This window comes from Microtus oregoni, unplaced genomic scaffold (assembly GCF_018167655.1).
Source record: "Microtus oregoni isolate MIOR12 unplaced genomic scaffold, Mior012 000069F_ref0000032, whole genome shotgun sequence".
NCBI lineage: Eukaryota > Metazoa > Chordata > Mammalia > Rodentia > Cricetidae > Microtus > Microtus oregoni.
In genome coordinates, this window is record NW_024543976.1 from 7,901,082 (window position 1) to 7,914,428 (window position 13,347).

Sequence of the window (13,347 nt, forward strand, 5' to 3'; positions counted from 1 at the left end):
AGTAAGTTGACAACGACCTAAAGACTCCCAACGCACTTTCCACTATAAGCTGCTTCATTTCTTCATCTGAATCAAGGTTTCCGAAGTGGAGAGAGGGGAACGCAGAATCCGACAGATGTAGCTTACTCTGCGGTCTTCTGTCCAAGAAGATGGATGATTCTGGCCTCTTGATATTCCTGGAGCGCCAAGCAGACAGCAGCAGAACCAACTGGGGAGGATGGGAAGTGCGTGGGGGCGCCTTGGGGCGTGAGAAAAATCAGGCTTTTGCAAAGGGTCCCTAGCGGTGTGGAGGGAAAGGGAGAGTCTTGCTTTGCACTTTCCCGGAGGTTGGCCACAGTGTTTCCCTCTCGGAGCTTAGAGCCATTTCCAGTAGGGTTGAATCTGATGGGACTCACCCTCTATGGGTACTCAGAGTCCTCAGAACGATGCGGCGTCTTTGGGGGCCAAATCCTGCACCTCCTTCTGGTGCCAGGTACGAGGGTTGTTCTCCGCGGCATGCCCACTCGCGACGGCTCTGGGAGCTCCAGCCGTCTGTCAGCAGCAAGGGCCTTCTCTGGTCGCAGCCTCGTTCCCGGGGCGACCCCACCGCATCAGGCCACGCTGGAGTAGCACAGCACTTCACAACCGCCAACTTACGGGTCGGGTCGCCAGAGCGTCTCCCGGCCAACGCTCGGCCGTAAACGATAGGACAGCGACCGAGGGGCGGGACCACGCGGTAGGCACCACCCACGGCCTCCAAGAGTCCTGCTTTCCCGACGATTGGCTATGGACAACGCCAGTCAGATGCTAGTGGACGCCCCGCCTTACGGGGGCTGACCCGAGGAAGACCACGCCCCTACGGCCCCGCCCCCCAGGCGCCTAGTCAGCGCAGCGCGGCGTTCCGCCTCATTCGCTGAGCGGGTCCGTGAATTGTCAGCGCGCTCTGGGCGACTGCTGAGCCGAGCCGGGCGGCCGCCGGGCTTGTGGCGATCCCCGTCAGGTGCCCCACTAGCTCCAATGAGCCCAGGTCTTGCGGGGCGCAAGCAGCAGGCGGTTCGGGGAAACTTGGGATTGAAGATCTGCAGCAGGGGCGTGGATTTGGCGTCTGCACTGGGCCAGGAGGGTGAGTGGCCGCGACGTGCAAGCCGCTCCTCGGCGCCGCTTTGCCAGCGAGCAGGGGACGGCGTCGGTGCTAGTGGGTGGGAGCGTGGCGACCGTGGGAGGGCTGGGCAAGGCAGGGGACACTTACTCGCTGCCAGCGTCCCGGCTTCCGAACTTCTGGTTTTCAAAGCATCCCAACTCGGCCCGGGACGCGACTGTGCGTCGGCACCGACTTGGCGTTGGTGGCAGTCACCCTTAGGTCCCGGGCGCGCCCCTGCCCCTCTGCGGCGGCGACACGGCGCTCGGGGACGCCTGGGTGAGCGCACAGCAGTTCCTAGATGGCTGCGACTGGTTTCTAAACATTAACCGGCGCCCGAGCGGGCGTGCGCTGCGAGCGCCGGTCGCGTTCCAAGTGAGAATTGGAAGGACCCTCCGGGGACCTCAGCAGGCCCCTTCCGTACTCTGCAGATCTGAAGAAATTGACAGCCGTACTGAACGTTAAAGTTTGGGAAGTAATCGCTGCCTGTCAACCCTTGACTGGGCGCCCCTCTTCCTGGGGTGCGCAGACTTCCACATCCACAACAAGGTGTGTCTGAGGAACTTGGTTAGGACCAGAGGCTAAGGCCAGGCTGAGAGTCTGCCAGCCTGGTTTGGTGGTGGTTGTTTTAGCACCTGGGTGTTGAAGTGTTGAAGTTGTGACAGGAACTGACAACAGAGGATTCAAGGTTGAACCTGACACTTCGTTTGTGATTAAGCCTGCGTTGCTTTTTTTTTTCCTTCTTCTTCCTTACCTCTCTTGTGGTAAAAGCTGCTTGTTTTTCTGAGGGCAGTTGCATAGATAGCGCTTATATTCTGTATGGACTAAATAGAATTCAGGGCAGTATTGTCTTGTTATTCTTATTTGATATGCGTGAGAGCTTATTAAGAGTACTAGAGAGAGATGGATCAGGAGGAGTTGGGAGCAGTTCAGTATTTTAAAATATATAAAACATTGATTTATGTAGTAGATGTGAGGGTACATTTACACATATCAGAGCGTCTGTATATATGTGCAGGATTGATAGGGGAATGAGGTAGAAATAAATGAAGTATTAACTCAGCCTTGAACTTCCCCTGGATTACAGAGATGAACCCTCTTAGCTAGGAGGTATGTGATCGTGTGTGTGTGTGTGTGTGTGTGTGTGTGTGTGTGTGTGTGTGTGTAAGCATGTCAGCATCTGTCTGGTCTGTCTGGGTCAGTATGTGTCCGTGAACTTTACAAGCACTCAGTTCAATGCTACTCGGTGCAGATTCCACGTTCCTGTTTTACAGCCCAGCAGCCGCCAGCCAGCCCATCTGTTAAAACATAGCATGTACCCTTCAGCCAGAGCACCGGGGTGGACCGTGGGTAGGGGGCAACCCTTAGCAAAACAGCACACTACAAACAAAGCCTCCCTCCTGACTTCTATTTTCGTCCATTATTTGGCCTGGACTTGCAGTTTTATTGAGGGAGATGAAGGGAATGCTGTCTCTAGAAAGGAGCAACTGGCTTTTCTGAGATAGTTGTAGCCATAATTTGAGGAGGGGGAATTACAAGAGGGAAAAAAATAATTCCCTGAGAAGAAATGTGGTTGTCATGTCGCCAGTAAGGCTGGTTTACAGTCTTGCAGGGACATGTATATCACAAACTATTTTCTTTTGCTTCAGAGAATGCACTGAAAATAAATTGTTTTGAACACACACACGTACACACACACAAACATGCTCACACATACTTTAATAGAAGTAAATAGAACTTTATTGCCAATGTGGAAGTCAAGGTTGCCTTAGTAATTCCAATGGAGCGTGCCTTCAGGAATTTATACACTAGAAATAAGCTTAAGTTTGGCCTAATCACTAGTAACAATAGTCACAATTTGTAGTTTAAAAATAATAAAAAGGCTTTATCATAAAATTTCTGATGACTAAAAAGGTATGGGAGGAGTGTTATTACAACAGCTTAATAAGTTCCTGCAGGCAAGTGACTGATACTTTAAAAAGCTATAAATTCCTTTAATAGTATAGTTACTGTTAATGACAATAAAGTCAATACTTTCAAGAAGCATCGTTGATCTTTTTCACAATAATTTTATGTTCTTAATTACATTTTAATAGTGGTGTTCATTATAAATTGAAGTGGTTTTAAGAACTCAGCACAAGAAGTATTTTCATTTTTATGGTACATAAATATTTGGGAGAAAATATGTAAATCCCTAATAAATATATATGTCTAAATTTGTGAAGGGCTATACAGAACCTCCTAGCTTCATATGAATCATCCAAATGAACTGAGTGGCTTCTTGGAAATTCAGTTCTTGTCCAGGAATTCAGTTCCGGGGCCCAGGGTAGCTTAGGAATCTGCATTTCCAAGCACTCAAGACAAGTTCTGGTATAAGGGACCTCTAGAACATATTTCAAGAAATAGTGGGATTGTGTTTATGATATAAGATAATAATTGATTATTCATAAATTTGGCATTTGCTGGCCTTATGAAATTGTTAGTTTATTAACTCTCTCCTCAACTATGGGACTCTTTTGTCTTGAGCCTGTCATCTTCAATCATTCCTATTCCAAACTGGCCCCAGTGTTAAGGAAGTCTTCGTGGAGAAGCAAAATAATTTAATTCCTCTCCTCGGCCTTGGTTCTCATCCACTCTCTGCTTCTGTACTTGTGATTCTGGAAGGCCCTGGGATGATTTGGCCAGTCCTAATACACGTTGTTGACCATTTGATTCTGGGATGATTTGGCCAGTCCTAATACACATTGTTGACCATTTGATTCTGGGATGATTTGGCCAGTCCTAATACACGTTGTTGACCATTTGATTCTGGGATGATTTGGCCAGTCCTGATACATGTTGTTGACCATTTGATTCTGGGATGATTTCGGCAGTCCTAATACACGTTATCGATCATTTCCCCTGAAGGATGAAAGGGGAGGCCTATCATTATCTCTTGGGATAGGACGGAAGCGTACATATAGTCAGGGATGGTACAGACTTAACCAAACTCAAGTGTTTCCTTGGCAGACTGTAGTGACTTGGATGACCAGTCATGAGCTCCACTCGCCACGATACTCGTGTTCTGAAAGTTACCGCTGTCCCGTGAATTGGGTAAAATTTCTCATCACCACAGAGTGGGTTGAAATTTGATTGCTACCTGCATTCTTACTGAAATCAGTGTTAGTTTTTATTATAAATTATTACCAATTAGTTTTTGTTAATTTACCTTCTGATCCCAGTGTGTGTGTTCTGTGTTCTGTTCTTCTATTTCATACTGACAAAATTCTTCACATTAGACTCTTAGGTAAGATTTGAAGAGAATGGATCTCTATCAGAAGTTGCCCTCTCTACTGTTCAACTTAAAAAAAAAAAAAGACTTCTTGGAGGTCAGAAATGTTGAGAATATTTACTTCCTAGATGAGAAAAGGATATAGATAGATTGAGACACTGAAATTATTTAGTTCCAGACTATTGGATTATCACAGAGACCTTTACAGAGCGATTTCTGTATAGGGGAACACTTGGCATTTGATAGGTCACTCAATCTTTGGAGGACAATGATTTTTTTTTCCCACTTAGTGACAGATGAGCAAACAGCAGCCACAAAAGGATAATACTTGGATTCTGTCTTTCATGTTTGAAGATAATACCCATAAGTGAGATGTTGACCTAATACTGTGAGCTGCCTTTGTTTAGTTTGTCACAATGCTTTTTTATTTGTTTTAACCATTGTCTTTACATTTTTCCTTTTATTGGATTTGACTTTATAAGGAAAACTTATAAAGTCAGCCAGCGCATATGATAATTGTTTGGGTGACCCTGAGCTTAACTAGTCAACCTTGACGCGGAGAGACTAATGTCTGCTAAAGGTCACGGAGCACAACTGGGGACAAAGCCTACATAAGGGATTCTTTGGACTTGCATTTTAGCCTTGCACTATTTTTGTCTGTTGTCATGTTACACTAATACTGTTTTTACACTAACAAAATTATTACTTACATTCCTTTTTCCCAGGTTCCACATGAGTCGATGGATTTAGAGTGGCTATAAAACCTGAGGTATACCACAGCCCCAGACACACAATGGCATTGACTTATGCCCATTTGGACAGACAGGCAGACAGAAAGAGAGGAAGGAAGGAAGGAAGGAAGGAAGGAAGGAAGGAAGGAAGGAAAAGGAAAGAGAAAGCAGGCAGCCACAGTAGAACGCTGCCTTTTTTTGGAACTGGGCCATAGGTCATTACAAGCTTCAATGCAACAATTCTTTTTTTTTTTTTTAACCATGGCTGCCCTTTGGCATCTAACTTTCATTTGATAAATTCTTTTCAAGTGTTTGACTTTTTTCTTTACCCTTATTCCCATAGTGAAATCATTTAAAAGAAAGAAAATGTTCACTTTTCAAGTCAATCTGTTCTCCTAACAGAGAAATTTTAACCATCTTCACTGTTCTCCCCAAATCCTCCTTTGAGTCCCTCTGTTTGCCAGTCTAGTGGTATTTTCTTGTAGAAAGTAGTTACTGAGCTAGAAAAGTCTTAGTGTGGCATTGGCTTTGTGGCTTCAGCAATGAGGAGAAAGGACAGGGTGGAGGATGATGCTGAAGTGATATTGATGTGTTTCCTACTCGGTATCCCCGGCTTACAGCGTCCGTGTTATATTTAAGGTGCAGACGAACGGAGTGACAGATGCACTCATCTGTGTCCTCACAGACACCGCTAATACAAGCTGAAAACATGACTGCAGACAGCAGAGCCTGGGTTACACAAGGAAAACAAATGCTTAGCTCTGAAAAAGGAACTAGGCTGAGAGTGAAGGGTCAGGGTGGGGGTGGGGCGGGGACTGTGTGGGAAAGAAATACCTCTAGTGAAATGCCAGACAGAGTGGTGAGAAATTTATAGAAGTGGGGATGGTTTGGGGTTTCTTGCGGGCATTGATTCTGTTCCTTGTTGTCTTCACAACCCACTCACCCTGCTTGCTTTTAATAATTTATTGTAGCAGCAGGCCTTCCCCTGGTTTCTTTTTTTTATAACTTTTTTTTCCCTTCTCATCTCAAGGTCTAATCCGAGGCATATATAATAGTGTGGCTGGTCTCAAGTGCTCAGGAAAAATCCATGATCAATACCCCTACATCATAAACCCCTGGCTGTTCTCGTTCTGTTTTGCAATGTTTCCTTCCCTGTTATATTAACTTGGTATCTATGCTTTAAACAATATTTTATTAATCTTCGCACAATGAGACATCTGATCTTATTCTTCTTGGCTGGAAATGTCTTTCAAGTAATCTATCATCAGACCACCATTGATCTAATGATGTATTTATTGCACACTCTTGCAGCCCTGGCAAGAAACCCAGTATGGTTCTAAAAATTTGATTAAAAAGAAATCAAGTTTTTGCAAGGCGTAGCTATCCAATTATGTTAGGATATGCCAAGTATATTTTATGCTAAAACACACACATATTTCAAGTGAGCAGAATACACTCATTTTGAAGGTTCTTAAAACTTTTGCTATGGAAATAAATAGAGCGAGAAGATGCCACATAATTGGAAAAATTATGAGTGTATACCCTAAGACTTTTCTTTTGAGACAAGGTCTCACTGTGGAGCTCTGACTGAACTGGAATGTTCTGTATAGACCAGCCTGGCCTCAAAATCAGAGATCTACCTGCTTCTGCCTCCAGAATATGAGGATTACAACCATGTCTGGTTCTGAGATTCAATTTTTTTTATTTTAGTTTATGTGTATAAGTGTTCTGCTTGCACGTGTGTGTGTGTGTGTGTGTGTGTGTGTGTGTGCACCACATGCTTGCCTCGTGCCCACTGAGGCCAGAAGAAGACATCAGATCCCCTGGAACTAGAAATACAGACAGTTGTGAATCACCATTTGGTTGTTGGGAGTTAATCTGAGTCCTCTACAAGAGCAACAAGTACTCTTAACCATTGATCCGTATCTCCAGTCCCCAAGATACAATATTTTTTAAAGATTTATTTATTATGTATAAGATGTTGTCTGTACATATGTCTGCAGGCCAGAAGAGGGTACCAGATCTCATTACAGATGGTCGTGAGCCACCATATGGTTGCTGGGAATTGAACTCAGGACCTCTGAAAGAGCAGCCAGTGCTCTTAACCACTGAGCCATCTCTCCAGCCCGATATAATATTTTTCTAAAGATTATGCCCTTGTATCCTAATATGGATAGATTTATCTTTTTAATTGACAAAGCAAATATGGTAAGAAGTAGCTCCCAGTCTAGAAATCAAAATAAGCTAAACATAATTAACAAATGTGAATTGAGTACCTGTCATGGGCAGACATTTTTTTCAAAAGAATTGTAGTTGACTATTAGCTCTTGTCTGCTTAGCTAGTTCAAAATTCATTTCAATCGTTGACACTTTGGGGAAAGTTTTCTCTCCATGCCCCATTTGGACTCAGGCTCTCATCTTAACCTCCTGCATTCTCCTCTGCAGTCTGGAAGCCTGGACGTATTTAAAGTCAGCAACCTGTTTTTCATCCTATAATATCTCAAGAAAGCATTGTTAGAAATAGTGGCGAGCTGTGCTAGATGCTACGGAAAGCTACAGATGGAGGTTCTTGGGGCTCCAAGGGATCTACATAAAATCATCCATCTAAAGCACAAGTGTTGCCGTTACTGAACCATAGAACCAGTGTCAGCACGTCATATAATATTTATCCATTCCTGCTCCACCATCAAAGCCCCTTTACTTCATTCCTGCCTTACCTCCTCCTCTTACTGCCTGCTGGTGTGACTCCCTCAAGAACGCCCCCAGTTGTCTCCCTCTCGAGGCCATCTCCCATGACCCTTCTTGTTCTCACACTCCATGTTATATCCTGAAAGGCAGCTCCTCTTTCACATGTGGTGTTGCCTCACTCATGTCTTCTGAAGTCACTGATGGCTTGGTTCCCCTCTCTGTCCAGGGGAAATGGCCAGGTCATATTGGTGGGGAGATATAAGGGCCCTCTGAAGAACAAGACCCTGCTGAGCCGAGAGGCAGCTGTCATCCAGTCACTGTGATAGGGAAGCTTTCAAAAATAATAATTGAAGTATATTTTTAGCTTAGAGACTAAGTTTCAAAGTAGTTTCCATTTGTAAATTCCCTTTCTTTGAGGAAGTACCCTCAACATGGTCATTATGGTTTAGTGGCATAGGTAAGCTAGTGCCAGGAGTTCCGTTACTACAGTCATGTATAGATCATGCATTCAAGTAGCTTATAGTTCAATTGAATTAAACTTAACTTTCTGAAATAAAGCCATTAATACAGCTCTTTCATGTTGATCTCATGGGGCCTTAGAGGATTCAAGGGATCATGGACCAGAATTATCTTGTCTCATCTGAGAGATTGAGTCTCACTTAATTTATGTGCTTTCTTCTTGTATCTGCCAAGAAGACATGAGAAAGTTGAACAGTCTAAATCCAAAGGAATTTAAATATCTAAGGGCCACCAAGATGAGCAACGTGAGCTCAGATACTGGTTTGGGTGTACCTTCCGTACTGCCACGTACTACTACCTACTACGGTACTACGGTACTACACCTATAGTGCAAGGCCTGCTCTACAGGACCATCCGCGAGCCGGGCAAAGGGCCTGGAGATTTAAACACACACACACACAGAGACAGAGACCCAGGTCATCCTTGAAACAAGAATGCCCTCCTTTATTGTGTACTAGAGCGGCTTATATATGGATCCTTAACTGATAGCCACGCCCTAGCCAAACTCACCAGAAACCACTCCCCTGCCATCAGGAACTCCTGAGTGTCTCAGGCTCAGGGTAGCTACAAACGCAGGAAGCACAAGTTGTTTTGCTCAGAGCAGCTGCAAGCATAACAGGTTGTTTACAGGAAATTCAGGGTCTGGGTCCACAGTCCCCAACATTTGGGATCTTCTAAACCAGGAATATTTCTCTCAGCATATAGGAGGGCCTACATTTTCACCTTTGGATCTAGGTGCCTGGAAGACTTAAGGGGATCTCCAGATAAAGTGCAGAGGCCGAGTGGTACATTTAAGTTCACCTTCTTCCCTGCAACAGATAAGCATCCTCCAGTGGTATTTTGTTTTGTAGTTTCTCAGGTCCTTTTCCTGTGTCTTAGATAGGAAATCTCTTCCTCTCCTCAAAGCTGTGAGGGATATGGGTGGTGGGGTGGCTGTAGGAGGGGTGGTCAGGGTACACAGTGGTAGGTGGTGGGGATGTAATGGTGAGGGATATGGGTGATGGGGCGGCTGTAGGAGGGTGGTCAGGGTATACAGTGGTACGTGGTGGGGATGTAACGGTGTTGGAGGTCTGGGAGGAGCAGGGTAGATAGAATCAAATACATTGTATACAATATGAAATTCTTGAAGAATATAGTCAAAGTATTATGGATTTTTAAAAGAAACTTACTCTTCTTCCACTTGGTGCACACAGCTCACAAACAAGATGTTCTTGGTCAGAAGGCTGCTGTCCCTTAAGCTTTTAGATGCCCCTAACTTCAACCTTTCTCCATAATTCAATCTCCATCCACCCTCTAGTATTTTCTTTCCTATGTATTTTTTTCTGCTATTGTCAGGTAAAACTCATACTTGATAAAAGCTCTTTCACAGCCAGTGTTACCAGTAATCTCTTCCCTGTGAGTAACTGTAATTATGATCATTCTCAAAGGACTTTGTGCGAGCATTCCATGCATTTTTCTGGTGGGGTTTTGAATATTCTGAGAACCGTATACCGCTTTCTTATAGAGTAATTTTCTTCCTACAACCTCAGTCTTCACCATTCCTACTTGTGCTGGTGACATTCCCCTTTATCTATTGGATTTTTTTTCCCTTAAAAAAATATTGACAGTAACTTTCAATTTTCCTCATTTGTCTTACTTCATTTTTCTCTTTTTAGATGTTTCCGTTTGCTCGCCCTGATCTGCCTAATTAGGTTGTATTGTTTCTAACCATCCATCTATTTTCCTACGGCGTCCCTGCCCCGGCCACATCTACACATTTAGAGACCATTCACACGTTGAATGAGTTTCCACCTTTGCTGCACATTAGTAATGAAGACATTAAGTGGGATTCTGATAGTGCTCCTTTCACAAGCTGAGGCATCATTTAGTATTCCGGTCTTAATTGTGGTCTCTTAGCCAATTTTTACCCATTATGATGCTTATCCCATTTTCCAAGTAGTGTTTCTTAAATACTATATAAAAGTATAAAAATCTGCATTCCTTACATTTATGCTTGCCGTTATGTTTTAAATTTATAATTCTATAATTTTCTTGTAGGAAAATACATATTAGACTAAAATGGCTAATTTGGTTTCAAGCCATAGTGGCTTTGGCATATTGGGAATCATTAGACAATATGCTGCCTCTTAACGTATTTCCAGTCCCTGTCATCAGCTCCCCCACACAGTATTCCTGTTCCAACCCCTCTGGCATATTATTATTTTGAAAAAAAAATGAGTGTATTCCCTACCCCCACTATTTATTTCACTTCAAAAGAAGAAGAAGAAACTCCACATAGGAGGGAAAAGTAAACACTGTTCTTTGATGGTATCTTAGTTTCTTCAGGCTGCCATAGCAAAGTACCTGAGTTTGGGTGACTTATAAGCATATTGCTCACAGGTCTAGAGCTCAGGAATTCCAAGATCAAGTAATATCATCTTTGGTGTCTGGTGTTGGCCTTCTTCCTCGTAGTTGGGGCCTTTTCACTGTAATCTCATAAAAAGGATGGATCTTGGTGCGAAGGGTCGTTGGATCAGAGAGTTGACAGCAGTATTCCAGAAGAGGTTCGGCTTCCCTGAGAGTAGTGTAGAACTTTATGCAGAAAAGGTGGCCACAAGAGGTCTGTGTGCCATTGCTCAGGTAGTCTCTGCATTACAAACTCCAGGAGGGCTTGCTGGGCAAAGAGAGTGGGGCCCAGGGCTGCAAGGTTGTGGTGTCCATGAAGTTTGTGGATGGGCCGATGGTCCACAGTGGAGACCCTGTTAACTACTATGTTGACACTGTCATGCTCCACGTTCTCCCCAGACAGGGTGTTCCGGGCATCAAAGTAAAGACCATGCTGCCCTGGGACCCAAGTGGTAAAATCAGCCCTAAGAAGCCTCCGTCTGATAATGCGAGCATTGTGGAACCAAAAGATGAGATCTTGCTCACCACCCCCATCTCAGAACAGAAGGGTAGGAAGCTAGAGCCACCTCCCATGCCCTAGCTAGTGGCTCCAACATAACAGGGTCTTGGCAGCTGCTCAGAGGTTGGATGTTGTCTTTGTCCTGTAAAAACATTTAATGAAATTTTACACAAAGGGAGAAAAAAAAACAGCAAACTGTCAGATTTTTTTTTTCAGGCAAATCTGCCTTCTAACTTGAAATCCTAATCTTCTCTGGAGTGGTTTTTTTCTCCCAAGTTAGTCCTCTGATCTAAGTAGAATATGAAGCAGTTTTTGCTCCTTAACATCTGGCCTGTGACTGAGATCTGCAATATCCTTGTGTCATCTCTGTTGAAAATCTTATAATTGGATAAAGGCTTAGTTGGCAACCTTGTGGAACAAAAGATCCATGAAAACTATGCTCCATTTATGTCTCAGGAGAACAAATGTCCCAGACAGGTGGGGAAACAAAAGTAAAACTTTTGAAACAGGTAGGGAACGCAACCGAGAGAGCATTTGGTACTGGCTACCCATGTGTTTGCCTGTATGACTTCTCAGTGATGCCGAGGAAAATGCTGTATTACCCTGTGTTCTAAGATTCTTAAACCCTGTTGAACTAGAGTTGGAGTCCTAGCTTCTAACCCTGGACCTTCCCAGAGAAAGAGAAATGGGTAGGATCTTTTTCCCTAGAAGATCATCTGCATCCACTTCAAACTGATATACATAGTAAAGAAATGTAAATCTTAAGTGAAAAATAGGGCATATAGCAAGAGCGGTTGATTAAGGGGTGCAGTGGCATTCTCAAGGTGGGATCCCTCTCATCTTCCCTGTTCTTGTCATGGACCATTTCCTCCTAAGACTAGTTCTCTTTGTATTTCTGACTTGGTTGTAGCAGTTCAGATGTCACTTGCAAACATGACAACATCTAGAGCACAGAAAAATGGAACCACTGCCATTATTTCAAAGTTTCTTCTGAAGATAATGAGAACATTCCCTTGAAGTGGCTCACATGCCCAGCCACCTGAGTCACTAGCCATGCATCAGTGCCCGAGGGGAAACAGTGAGCACAATTGGCATTCTGTTAACAAGGAAGAGTAGAAAGGTATACAGGACTTGGGAGAGGTGGGGTACAGGGTAGACACTGAGGCATATGTAAATGTCTACTGCATGTTATGACTTCGAACATTTCCTTGTCATGGCTGCGATGCGGTTGGTAGGTACCACTGATGGATAGAAGCAAGAAAGATACAATGCAAACTAATTAGGGACAGAGAAGTGAGCTAAGATCAATAATTATTCTGATTACAGCCACAATAAAACCTAATGAGTTTGAATGTACTAATTTATGTCTTCTTGTACTCAAGAGGTAGATGCTCTTTGATTAGTAAAATAGAAAATTTTAAATAATTTGCTTATTTCTCAATAATTCTCGCTGGTATATTTTGTACTATAGGTTTAGATGAATGTAAACAATTGTATTAACTTGATATATCATTCTGCTAACAAGAATGATAATTATGGATGTTTATAACTGGACATGATTTCTTATGCATGCTTTTGTAAAGTAAGAATTTGGCATCCAAGAGGACTTAGTGATTCGCTGAGGTCACACAGGTAATAAGTGGCTAAGCTAGGATTCAGCCATGAGTTCACTTGCTCATGTCCCTCCCTACTCAACATCACTGCCTATTTTCTTGGAAGATAGTCCTAGGACTATCACAGTCAGCAGAGCTTTAAATGATTGGACCCTGCCCATCTCCATTATTTATCCCGTGGCCCTTGACCAATTTTCTAACCATATGGCTTTCTTATTGTTGGTGTAATAAGCCAGTCTCTTCCCCACCTGTGACCCTTCGCATTTGTGATCCCTTCTGCTTGGATCACACAGCCTTTGTTCCTATGGCTACATCCTTTCTAACCAGGCTTTGAAATAGCTCTTCTTTCTAACTATATCCAAGGACTAGCCCATCTATCTGTTTAGGTGTCCTCCCCAGCCCTGACTGTTTCCTCCCCACTTTTGTTTGCTTTATGGTACTTGTAATAGTCTCATATAATTTACTCAGTTATCTAGTTTTTGATTTGTTGCCTTCCACCCATATTTTAAAATAAACAAGCAAAC

At 43.6% G+C, this 13,347-nt stretch overlaps 1 protein-coding gene and 1 pseudogene across 2 annotated transcripts in view; both read left to right on the forward strand.

Moving 5' to 3' along the window:
- Window positions 1–872: 872 nt before the first annotated feature.
- Window positions 873–13,347, forward strand: part of LOC121440639 (E3 ubiquitin-protein ligase MARCHF3) — a 146,000-nt gene continuing 133,525 nt past the window's right edge. For both annotated transcript variants that reach the window (XM_041641424.1, XM_041641425.1), the window contains exon 1: window positions 873–1,102. The gene's annotated coding sequence lies outside the window, so the exon portion shown is untranslated. The remainder of the gene's footprint in view (window positions 1,103–13,347) is intronic.
- LOC121440605 lies at window positions 10,811–11,291 on the forward strand (annotated as a pseudogene).